Source organism: Leguminivora glycinivorella, chromosome 21, assembly GCF_023078275.1.
Source record: "Leguminivora glycinivorella isolate SPB_JAAS2020 chromosome 21, LegGlyc_1.1, whole genome shotgun sequence".
Lineage (NCBI taxonomy): Eukaryota > Metazoa > Arthropoda > Insecta > Lepidoptera > Tortricidae > Leguminivora > Leguminivora glycinivorella.
The window spans coordinates 10,969,805-10,983,651 of record NC_062991.1 but is presented as its reverse complement, the minus strand read 5'-3'; the positions used below and the strand labels follow the sequence as shown (position 1 = coordinate 10,983,651).

General features: G+C 36.2%; 1 protein-coding gene across 1 annotated transcript in view; it reads left to right on the top strand.

Moving 5' to 3' along the window:
* Nucleotides 1–13,847, top strand: part of LOC125237585 (ankyrin-2-like) — a 128,805-nt gene that overhangs the window by 45,432 nt on the left and 69,526 nt on the right. The gene's annotated exons all lie outside the window — the stretch shown is intronic.

Below are 13,847 nucleotides of genomic sequence, written 5' to 3'. Positions count from 1 at the left end.
CACTTCCCATGAATTGAATCTGATTCAAGTACCCGATTGGTAAAAAATGACTTAATTGTTTTTGTTAATTTCGGTGTTATATAGTGATAATGTTGTACGATCATGTTCCAAATTTTGAAATAATACGACTTAGGTCATTTAAATGAAATTATTTCGTGAATTGAACAATACCATTTGTCGCGAGAGTATAGTAATGCCATCTATTGTTTTACGAGTCAAACATATAAAACGATGTACTGAGTTACACGTCTTCCTTTATTTAGTTTAGTCTATGGTATATACCGAAACGCGGTTTTTTAAGACGCTACAGGAGCGAAAATGCTAAAATGGAAAGGAGCCCCCCTTTCAATTTGGGAATTGTAGTTAAATATACTAGTGTTATTAACTAGATTTATCGAAAAATAAAATTGTACATTCAGAACAACTCAGTTAAAAGATATTGCGAAAAAATCTTCTTAAAATCGAGGTTCCGCTCTCAAAAGTTTCCTCTTTCAAAACTTAATCAATTGTAATGAAATTTGAGAACCTGTATAACAATGAAATTGTCTGTGTCGGACCGTTTAGTTTTTTTGGGTAATTGTTCCCAGTTTTGAATACCATACCTTTTTTGCGCCATAATCAATAAAGCCGTTTTTGGAAAATTTTGATGGGCTCTAGCGTCTTTAAAAATAAAAATATAAAAATATCAAAACGGTCCGATACAGATAAAAATAATAATAATCTGTGTTGAAAAAATCTTTGGTCTATCTCCAAAAACCAGGGAGAACTGACCCCTCCTGTATCGTCAAATTCTTACAAATTGTCAGAAGAAATTACAAGTAGCTAAGTAGAAAACTTATTTTACCAGTATTTAGCAACAAAATAACAATATTTGCCATAATTCGCGCAAACGGTAGAATGGCGAAGTTCAAGCCGACTTTATGATGGCGGGTCACGCGACGAAACGCGATTTATATGTGCGGTGACGAACGTCATTTGAAGCTTGTGTTACAATTTTTCATTGGAAAATGTTTTTTTTACTAGCCACTCGCGTAAAAATCCTGCGAAAATGTTGCGTTTCATTTTCAAATGTGTTTATACCTCTATAAGCTGCGTTTTACAAAACGGTATTTGGGTGAATCAACTTTTCTATGCCAGCAAAATTTCGCATACTTCGACTACATGTGGTCAGAAAATTTAATTGGGATTTAGTCTAATTAATGTATACTTATTATATTAAAGACAAATATACTAGCTACGCAATACAACATGTAATTATAGGATTTCCTATTTTATAACTTTGTTTCGAGCAGTGACCCAGTGGACATAGCTATCCCTAATCGTTTTTAAATTTTTCCCTAATTGGTATACGTGAAATAAGGATCTTTATTTACGATGGTAAGGTTAAAAATCACAAAAGTAGACCTAATAATAAGTAAGGGTAATTCTTGCAAAAAGCAAGCAAGTTGATTCACCCATTTTCAACAGACGTGCTCATAACATGGATATCATTGAACTATTTTTATGCTCATAAGTGAATAAATTACACATGTGTGCTTTTTTAATTATCACATTATAGAAGGGCTATAATGGATGATAATCCGAGAGAGTTGAACCAGTCACTACATTTTTATTCATGAAACATTTTTATTTGATGAAGGTTTTCGATACATAAGTACCTACAAGAACTCTGCATACGCGTTACAATACTTTGAAAATATGACACTTGATGACGCTTTCTTACTTTATTAAAATCAATGCATTGAAAGATACTTATACCAAAGAGGATCGAGTATTATAGAGAGTTACTGTCAAAATAAAATGTGTAATCACAGTGCATAGACTGCCATCTGCCGACACAAGCTTAAAACTTTTGAACCTCAGTTTTGACTATTTGGCCCATATCTTGATATGTGTTAAAATGGCAAATATTAATATTAGCGCCATCTAGCCGAGCGTTAATTCCCCAAAGGTGTAACGCCATCTAGGCCACCGTACCTTTTTCTGTAGGGTTTTGAGGTACGTCTTTTTCTTAGACTTTATCCGTCTATACGGAGTTACATATGTCTTTGCTTATACTTATAAGACTATGAGATTCAAACACGATGAATTTTCCATCATAAATAAATACAAGTAACTAATACGAATACAACAAAGTAGGTAAATATACATGACATGGGACAATCTTGCATTAAGGTGCAGTAGGCCCAAGAAACCAAGTCTTTGGAAAGTCTACGTATAGGCATAAAACTTAATAGCTACAATATGTTTAAAATAGGTTTTTATACCTGTAAGTCTTACCAATCAAATCACATAAACGAATTATATTTATGAAAATTTTCTATAAAAATCATGTTAATATTATGTTTCATTGAACACCAAATACCGTAAAACCCCTACTTTGCTCCCCCACTTTGCACCACCTTTAAATATGGTTTGACAGCCTCAAAAATCAAAATGTATGGTGATTAGATGAATTATTCAAATCCATCCTTATACACATATCAAAAAAGTATCAAATAAAAAGTTACACTACAAGCAAAAAACTTTTTTGGTTTTTAGGCGTCGTACAAAAGAATCCATCTTTTATTAATATTATATTAGATAAAAAAAAAGATAAAAATTCGTTTATTGCACATAAACACAAATACAATTGTTGAGGGATAAGGTTACATCAATTTGTGCATATCCTAATTATTATTAACACAAGTTTCCAGGGGTCGGCTAGGCCTGTACCGCGGGAGACCAGTATTGCATTTATATGTCATGAAAGTTAGAGAAACATATTTAGCTATATAATTAAAGTACAGTGTGAACAATTATTAAACATTGATTCTGTTGCCTAAAATATTACAGTTTACAGAAGTTATTTTAAACTATGGTTATAATTAGATTATTATAAAATTACCTATTGAGATAAGTTTCTAGTTTCATGGTAGTCTATTGACATTAGTTAGAACTTAGAAAGTTAGAAAAAAACAGTAACTATATAGTTAAAAGTACAGTGTAAACAATTATTATACATTGCTTCTGTTGCCCAAAATATTACAGATTGCAAAGTTATTTTAAGGTATGGTTATAATTAAATTAGTATTAAATTACCTATTGAAGTAAGTTTTCAGTTTCATGGTAGTCAAGTGACAGTAACCATTTGCCAAGAACGCGTTTAGCCTCCGATACCGTGCAACGTATGATATTATCATACCACAATTTTAAACATTGGCAGTTGAAATTCGGGGAGGTCTTTTGTATATAGGTAGCTACATATGTAAGTAAATACACTTCTGCATATTAATTTTTTTCAAAAATCAATCTGTAAAAAGTTTGGAGCAAATTTTGGCGCAAAGTAGCCCCGTTTTACGGTATTTTTTTTTATTATTAGAAAAAAATCAAAAACATATCCACCCCACCCACGCCCTTAGTAACTGAAAGGAAATATCCCGAACCTACTCTGCCTTAACTGTCGTGACGTGAGGGATCTGAACGTGATCAATTAAGGGGCTGCCATGAATATATTAAGGCTCGGGTGTAATTATGAAGTTAATTTATTGCTCATTAACACAGGTCTTGCAAATACTGCGCAAATACAGAGTGTAACAAAAATGGTGGTGATCCGTTTAAGGGCGTACTCAGTATCGTATTCTTATCAGGAAAAAGTAGAAGAAAATTTTTTTTTTCGCTAAAAAAATTTTCACTTTTGTATGAGCCGGGTCGCGCGAATCGGTCGAATCTCCATACAAAGATAAAAAAAATTTTTGCGAAAAAAAATTTTTATCCTACTTTTTCCTGATGAGAATACGATACTGAATACGCCCTTAAACGGATCACCACCATTTTTGTTACACCCTGTATACGATAATTGTATTGTTGTTAAGTAGACATGATTATTTAAACCCGCATAAGTAATTTATATCTTACTCGTACCTACTTCATCATCGTCATCATCATCATATCAGCCCTTTATCGCCCACTGCTGAGCACAGGCCTCTCTTCTAGTACGCCACTCGTCCCGGTCCTGAGCTAGTCTCATCCAGTTGTGACCCGCAATTTTCCGGATGTCGTCCACCAAACGAGCTAACGGCGCTTATACCTACCTAAGCTTCATATAAACTTAAAAAAAGTCCTACAGCTGGGCAAAGGCCCCTTCCTCCACTCAACACTTGCACTTTCCCATCAATTCATTTGTTTTTCCAAATCGCATCATCTCCTTTAAACATAACATAGATTATTTGAATGTTGTTTAGTAATGGAGAATTAATAGTACATTACGATACAAGTGCGAAAAAAAGGAAGTTCGAAACGAGTGGCGATAAATTAAAACACGACCAAAGGGAGTGTTTTAAATCGACACGAGTTACGAATTTCCTATTCGCGCGTGTATCGTACGACGTTTTTCAGTACAGATGGCCCTTTGAAATTTCGACCTGACATATAATGAACCACTTCTCGCACTAGTGCGTAAAAAAAACACCATCTGTACTGAAAATATTATAAATATTGTCCTACAACATAATTAAATGTTACATGGTATAAGATAACACCATAAGGGTTTTTTTTAAAGCTTTTAGCATGGAACCCTAAAAGACAATTTCTTGAAACTTCCATGTCCTGTTATAAAAATGTACTAAAGTATGTTAATTTTCCCATCTCTTCAATAAATGTAATAAAGTTTAATTATCACCTCATTATTTACAAATGGGAGCAATCAATTTGTCCTGTCGCATTCCGCAATCATTGACTACGACTTAATACCAGTTAATACTGACCGCACTATAACAATAGAAGTACGTTCTATGGTGAGATCACAACATAATTGCAGGATTCTCTAGAGGTCCGTACATTCATTAACATATTTTTTTTATACCACGTCGGTGGCATACAGGCATACTGTCCGCCTGATGGAAAGCGTTCACCGTAACCTATGGACGCCTGCAACTCAAGGGGTGTCACACGCGCGTTGCCGACCCATTAGAAACTTGTACACTCCTTTTTTGAAGAACCCCATACTGTAGTTCATCGGGAATACCTCGGCAGGGAGCTCATTCCACGGCCGGAGCGTCCGCGGGAGGAAATTCCTCTGAAACCGCACGGTACGCGACCACTTAGGTTGCAAGGTGTGTGGATGAGCGTCCTGTCGATGGCGAGCGGTGCGATGATGAAAAATATTTTTTAACTAAAAGAAAAACCGAACAAATTACATATATTCATGGCATATATTCATTAAATTCACCTTATGCCAAAGGGGAAAGGGGTTAGAAGAACACATGAAACTGCTCAAGTTTCAATGTCACTCTTAGCAATGAAGGGGTTAGAAGAAAACGAAGTTGTGATACTACAGTAACAGTTTTCCAGCCCCTCGTCCATAACACAATAGTATCCATGTCCCATGGTTAAATTCTACGACATCCACGAGATGGTAAAAGGTTATGAAATTCTGAACCGGTCAACTCGTGTTTCGTACATAAAAAAAACACAATATCTTTCTACCATGGCCAGTAGTTTAATATGGTTAAATTGTCGAAAAAAGGTCTACATACATATAAACAGATATGAGTATAGTTATTAAAATACTACAATAGAAACAGTTGTTGTTGTTGTTAAGTATTGTCCCACTGTTGCAAAGGCCTCCCTCAAATTCCTCCACGCATCTCTATCCCCTGAAGTCTCCCACCAGTCCTCGTCAAAGGCGTCAAGCTCGTCACGCCATCTCTGGCGAGGTCTCTAGAAACAGGTAAAGTTTAAAATCGGAATTAGAAAAAGCTCTAGCCAAAATCTATTCGAACCCTCCGGCGGCGTCCAACTCGCGCTTCACCAGATTTCTTTGCAAATTGCCAATGTTCTAAGAAGTAAACTAGTGATGACGGAAAACAAGGATAGACAATCAATACACTTAGATTATTCTAGTCATTACTTACTTTACTTGAAAAGTTATCACGATGAAGATAAGTCGTGTGGCTAGTACGAGGTCAAGTCTATTTAAACCAGTACTAGTATAATAGTCTAGTACTAGTTAATTTTGCAGTCTAGTTGCATCTAGTGTTGCTCAGAAACATGAAGATTTTCCTTATATTGTGTTTAGTTTTAATACACAAATCAGAAGGCGGATTGATTAAGGATATATTTGAGAAAGCAAAAGAACGAGCTGTGATAATTCATGGAGATGTAAAACATATGTGGGGGCTTGAAAAAGTTAAAAGTGATCACAAAAATGATAATTCAGAAAACAGGGGTCAATGGAGCAGTACTGTAGCTTATGTAACTGAAGAATACATACATGAAAATATGGACCAAGGAATAGCACAAGAGAATGTAAGTGAAAACAGGGAAGACCAAGGAATAGTACAAGAGAATATAAATGAAAAATGGGAAGACCAAGTAATACAAGAAAATATAAATGAAAACAGAGAAAACCAAGGAGTCACACAAGAAATACCAAATGAATATGAAAATTTTAATAAGAGTACTAAATCTTATCAGTTTGTAGTAACAGATGATAAGAGGAATGTCTATGATGTAACGACAGAACAGGAAAGTCGAGCCAATTTCGTTGGAGGATGTCAGACTGGATACAGACGTACAGTTGATGGCAGATGCAAGCTTGTTGGAAGTTGATCAAATTTTAGTGAAGTGGTGGCAAGACCAAAGAAATTAATTTGTAAATTCTCAAAAATCACTGCGTTTTTTGTATGATTTAAATAAAGTTTGTTTAATTTGTGGTTGTGTTGTGATCTATTTTGTGCCTTTTTTTAAAGTTGTCCACCTCACTTTTTTAAGGTTTGGATTTTTTTATGTGGTTTCCAATCAGAATCGCTTTCAATCCTAATAGGAGGAAAAAAGTCTCCCAAGGTTTTTTTCTATTCCGTTATCATTTTTTCATACATTTTGTGTGGCAGTAACGGAATGGAAGGTTTGAAAAATGTATGGGACATTTTTTTTCCTACCAGGATCGAAAGACTTCAAAATTCTGAGTATAAATCGTGTAAAAAATATTGCCTGTGTGGTGACGGGTTAAGAATTTCACCACCCCCTTTCTTCCCGTGGGTGTCGTAGAAGGCGACTATGGGATATGGGTTAAATTGTGGTGTAGGCGAGAGGCTGGCAACCTGTCACTGCAATGCCACAGTTTCGTTTTCTTTTAACCCCTTATTTGCCAAGAGTGGCCCTGAAGCTTTAGTAGTTTCATGTGCTCTGCCTACCCCTTTATGGGATACAGGCGTGATTGTATGTATGTATGTATGTAAAAAATATTTGTAGCCCATGTTACAAAAAAGTGGGGTGGACAACTTTGAGAAAAGAATGGCTAAGTATCAAGGTGCACACAGTTGTGACAGATATGTTTTATGAAAATAAACTAGTTCTTTGCGATTCAATTGAGGAAAACAGTCTTGAATTGAAATGACCGGAGGTACAACAAATATAATGCCAGTTTATATTTTTTGTTTTGTTTTATTTTATTACTGTGAAGCCCAACCTTAGACCTGATTTTGATGTCATCTATCTAATACTTATTAGGTAGAGTGTAGTGTATAGCTCATAAACTAAAGATTTTAATTATAAATTGAAATCAAAAACGTTCTGCTGAATTTACTAATTAAGTACCTGCGCGACCGGCCTTCGCTCAGAGTTCAAAAACTCGAAAATTCGCGTTTCCCCACCTAAGACTAAGCTAGATCCATTTTTCACCCCCGAAAACCCCCACATAACACATTTCAGCGAAATCGTTAAAGCTATTTCCGAGATTGCCGGTATGAAAATAAATATACAAGACTTACAAGAAGTGCTTGTTATAGATAGATTACATAATTTTATACCAAGAATTATTTTCAGAAAATCTCCGTCATCTTTTGAGTGAAAATTTTAAAATGTTTCACAAGGTGCCTTTGTTTCAAAGACTTCAAAGTTATGATGTTATAAAATGTTCGCAAAATACATTGTGAAAACTCAGTGCCTTACCACACGCCATGGAGTAAGTTATTCAACTTTTAATTTTTATAGCTTCATTATTACTATTCTACACACGGGTAGGTATTAGGTAAATCATAAAAAATCTATGACTACGTTGGAAATTTAGCACTACGATTCTCCATCCCCGGTAAGAGAGGCAGAGGAAAATCGAAGACAAGATGGAGGGACGTAGTGCTAAAAGATATGGCTGTGTGCAGAGTGTCCGAAGACGACGTCAAGGATAGGGCGAAGTGGAAGCGGTTGACAAGGAAAGCTGACCCCACCACCATGTGGGATTAATAGCTTGGAAGAGAGAGAGAGAGATAAAAATTGTGATACTGAGTTATCCGTAAAAGATGGAAATATGCCGTCGCGGACTTGTACTCTATATAAGAGGTACAATTCCTCACAGTCGGTATTAGCAGTTTATTAGATTAAAATCCTTGAGCAACGCTATATTTACCGACTTGATTACCAAAAATCAATTTGTCAATCAACAACCAACTATAAATTCAATTTTCATTTCTTTCAATTTACAACCAAACCTTATAAAATCATTCGATTCGAAGGTGAAATCCGCATGAAAATCCGTTTAGCAGGTACATATGTCGACATATATATGCACAATCACATTTATAGGCAGAGCTTGACACGACCCTGTCGCCTTATGTGGGTCAAATAAACCTTTGTTGATATTAATAGTTACATTCGCTACTGTATTCGCTGTTACAGCGTTTCTGTAGCAATATCAATATAAACGGTGATTATGTCATTGTTTTTTCTTTGTAAGAGAAATATCTTTTTAGGGTTCCGTACCAAAAAGGTACAACAGGAGCCCTTATGGTGCGACTCTGTCCGTCTGTCACATTCCTAAATATCTCGAGAACTACTAATGCTATCAACTTGAAATTTGGAGTAGTTGTGAACATTGTAAACCTCTACAAATAGAAAGTGTAATTTTTTTAAATATATTAATTTTAATTGTAGAAAATGGCCAAAATGAAAGAGGGGCAAACTGTAAATTTCAAGTTGGAAAGAGCTCAAATTGAACGTAAATAAGCAATTTTTTATAATTTTTTTGTTGTGGAATTTAGAAGGAAAATGTAAAAAAAATACCGCCCCCCCCCCTTATCTCCGAAGTTTACCAACGAAAAATTATGAAAATTTTAGTAAACATTGTTTTTATGCTAAATATTACAGGAAAAATATAATCGTGTTTGTATTTTGAATACTTTTTTTTAATTCACAAAAAACTTTTCAGATTTTTACTTTCAATTTACCCACCCTTGCGGATGTATATCGTACTTCAAATTAATACGAGATGTTACGTAAACCATCTTCTGTCCAATAAAGTAAAAACTGTTTAAATCGGTTAACATTATAAAGAATTATCCCTGAAAAACCAGGTCGCGCAAATTAGTTAGCAAATTGACCGGGAGATGGCGCTATACACAATAATACTCATTAGTGCCTATACTTTTGTCTTCTAGTCAAGTCATTAGAGTTATATGAAAATATGAGATTATTTTTACTAGGTAGTTCGAAAGAAAGTTTGTACGGAACCCTCGGTGGGCGAGTCCGACTCGCACTTGGCCGGTTTTTTTTTACAAGAATAACCAAGCAATGTCACTGTCGCATAGGCTCTGTAGCGTAATATTTTTTTTTATTTTTATTTAATATCCAAAAATTACACAGCATAACAGGTAAACTAAAGCACTGTGGAATTCATTACAACTAAATATACACTTATAGTACACTTATATAATAGTAACAGAGTACAAAATGAACAATATATAAACATTACAAACTTAATATATAACAGTGGACTTCCTTCTATCCATCGCCTCACAGAACCTCATAGACACTTCACACAATTCCGCCCATCTGCTAGCAAACACATCGCATTCCGGTACTGATACGTAGAGTGCGTTAAGGTATAGGAGAGCGCGTACCAGTGGTGATTGCCTATAGGACACAGTGCGAGTTTCAGGAACCGCGACAAGCTGACGGCTTCTAGGTCGGAGATTAAATCTAGCCTTAGCTATTGATGGGACGAATAGACGAACAAGTTGTGTGACTAGTTCGGGACAATCCGAGTTCCCTCGCAAAATAGAACAGGCAGCAGTCAACAGCCCAAAGTTACGCCTCACTTCCAAGGAGTTAAACCCTAGTACACCAAGCAAATATTTTGATTGGTATATGGTAGTTGTATATAAGTATCGCTCTCCTGTACACGTTTTGAGGCGACCGAGCTATAGCGTTAACGATTCTCTCTTCGGCTAGGTCGGCATAAAGCCTCCGCCACACAAAAAAACGTTTTGATAGCGTAGCGTTAGCGAAACGTAATGATAGCGGTGCGCCGGATGAACGCTGGCGTTCCGCTCGCAACTCGCAATCCGCGCTCGTTAGTTCCCGCCGGCGTCCGCTCGGCGCAATACCAGCGTTCGTCCGGTGCATCGCTATCATTGCGCTCCGCTAACGCTCTGAGCTTTTTGAAAAAAAATCCAACTAGTGGACCGATTTTCATCAAACATAGCTAAGAACACTCCTAACTAATTCTGATTTCAAACACAAAAAACGAAATCTAAACCGGCTCATCCGTTCAACTACAATGCCATCATGCCACAGACAGACACAAACAGTCAGACAGACAGACACGTCAAACTCATGACACCTTCATTATTTTTAAAATCGGGACTTAATCGCGTATAACTACATATTAAACTGACCTCCAACGTCCTTGAAACGTTGGAGGTCAGTTTAATATGTAGTTATACGCGATTAAGTCCCGATTTTAAAAATAATGATGTGTAATAATCGTGAAAGTTTAAATCATGACACCTTGTCGTTTATTGCTTCGTGGGTTAAAAATTGACAGACATGTGAAAATTATTGACGAAATCTTATTCAGCGACTGAAGTCCGTTCGGGTAGCCCTTAGTGCGTTTTCATACTATCCGATCCGATATCCGATGTCGGAAGGATTTCAAAGGCAAATATCAAAGATGGCGGCTTGAATGTATGGAATATCGGTCCTACATCCGATATCGGATCGGATAATGTGAAAACGCGCTAAGAGGAGCGTAACAAGCTTACCTACATGGAAAACTTTGGTTTTCAGTAAATTGTGTTGGTTATGCTTTGGCATGTGCAATGTGCATAATATTCACATTAAGGACAGCGCCTGACACCGCCATGTAAACATCTAATGTGGGTCAAACAAACCTGTGTTATTAATCCATTTGAATGTGTTACATGGCGTGCGGAATAATAATTAGAATTTATTGTAGCTTCCATTTTGTTTTACAATCAGAAAAGCACATGTGTATATTGTTCTTTTAGGATTTAAGACTTCATGGTTAGGAAAGCTGTAGATGTGACGAAAAGTACATATGTTTGTGTGAGTAATGGTAGAAAGGGCTGGTCTCATTAGTATAGTGTAATTTATGAATATTTACAAAAAGTAGGAGAGCAAAAGGTACAGAAAATTATTATGAAGTAAAATTCAAATAGTGGAGATTAATAAGATTAATGAAATGAAAGAATTTCACGAAATCGAATGATCCACATTCAAAAATTGGTTCAATTCACGGTCTGTTATAATTTATCAATGTCGTACATGTTTGGGATAAATGAATAATTAAGGTTTTTATCCAATGCTTCACAAATAAATTGTAAAATGTTGGTTTACCTATTTAGCTAATTTTCATTATTTTTAAAGCATTTGACTACGTGCGAGGACTGAGTATTCGTACGTGTTTGGAATTCTAAAACTTAATTTAATACGCAGTTATACAAAAACAAATCTGTTTTGTCAAAATAATGGGAATGCGACAAACGAAATTTGCAGATATAAAAAACTTGCCACGTACCTACCTATTAAAAACTGGATAAAACAATTTTGTATAATTATTGTGTCAAAACAATTTAGAGCTAGTTCTTTATGTAGCCATGAAATATATAGATTTAATATACTACGTCGGTAGCAAACAAGCATACGATCCGCCTGATGGAAAGCGATCGCCTGCAACTTAAGGAGTGTCACATGCGCGTTGCCGACCCATAGTTTTCTGATCAAATGTGCTAAAAAATAAATAAATAAATAAATAAATATTATAGGACATTCTTACACAGATTGATTGAGCCCCACGGTAACCTCAAGAAGGCTTGTGTTGTGGGTACTCAGACAACGATATATATAATATACAAATACTTATATACATAGAAAACATCACTCACTCAGGAACAAATATCAGTGCTCATCACACAAATAAATGCCCTTACCGGGATTCGAACCCGGGACCGCGGCGTAGCAGGCAGGGTCACTACCGACTGCGCCAGACCGGTCGTCAAAAAATATCAGATTAAACACTTTCTCGTCAGTAAAAATCACAGGCTATGTTCAGATTTTTGTTACTCCTTGGCTGCACATAGAGAATTATGTAAGGATGGAATGCTCACTTGATAGATCGGTAAAATCATATAGTAATATATTATTCTTAGATTATAAATACAATATTAGAAACATCACGCTTGAACGCAACTGTTGCGCTCTCTCCCCTTACTAGGGCACGCTAATCTCAGGTTTACAATCATCCGTCCGTATGCGACACGGATCGATTGGATCAGTGTAAATGGGGCTTTTTCGTGTACGAGTAGCAAGGGAAATAGATTAAAATTTATAATATCTTTTTATTCTAGTCTAGTACATACGTTCAAAAATTGAAAAGTTGAGAATGTAGAAATTTTTTGCAATTGTACCTTCAACGACCTACGTTTTGCGAAGTTTTGCTAATGGTTTAATTGGTTATATTACATATTATTATACAAATGTTTCTAATTGCCAAGTAATAAAATAATAGCTTGATGTAAGTCTCTACCATAAAAGAGCTTTTGGACAAAATTAGTTGGGTGGTTTTATGGAGTAATGGAGTAACTTTTCACTAGAAGTTGACACACAAACACATACCGACATACATTTTGAACCCCTTTTCTACCCCTTAAGATAATTATAATGTAAGTGTGTAGCTGTGTAGTCCCCAATGGGCATTTGGGGGAGCGACGACTCGACCGTAGTCATGTAGCCACAACCATTCGCAAAATGATGAAGTCAGACACAGGTAGGTAGGTAGGTTGTGTGTTTTTCAAAAAAAATCCCGAATTTCGATTTTCACCAGATCTGGAAGTGTTTGGGCTCATTCTTCTCATAATCACGAGCTGATACGATCCCGATAAAAAAATGTGTCCCAAATTTTCCATACAAAATTCAAGTTTCCAATACGTCACGCTCTTAGTAAGTTCATACTAAAATCGTGACTTAAAGGAAAAAAAAAAATAGGACACTTTTTTATCGTCGGGATCGAATCAGCTTGTAATTCTGAGAAGAATGAGCCCAAACACGTACAGATCTGGTGAAATTCGATATTCGGGTTTTTCTGAAAACACCCAGTTGAGAATCAGCAGGAGGACCAGAAGCAGGCGAGACTGGGACACCAAGATGTTATATGTGCCCTCCCTTTCTTTGTCATTGGTCGCGCCCACGACAATCTCTTGCCAGCTTTGCGGCCGCGGCTGCCGCTCTCGCATTGGGCTCACTAGCCATTTGCGGAAGTGCCGCAATCTAATGGACGCTGCTTAACCCATCATATTATTTATGTTAGAGGCCATTGAAGTTGACAACATTTTATAAAAGTTAATTCCACCTGTCTACTAACTCACCTATTCCAACATAATAGGTACCTACTTAGACCTAAAGAGGCATGAAATTTCTTCCGAACCCGGCCAACTGCCAAGCCGGGACCACTTGGCTTCTTTCCAATAGTTTCAATGCCCTACAACGCTTTGACGTAAAACGTCATAAGCGACATAATTTTATAAGGAAGATACGTCGTTTTGGACAGTCATGTTCCAATGGCTTTAAATGCT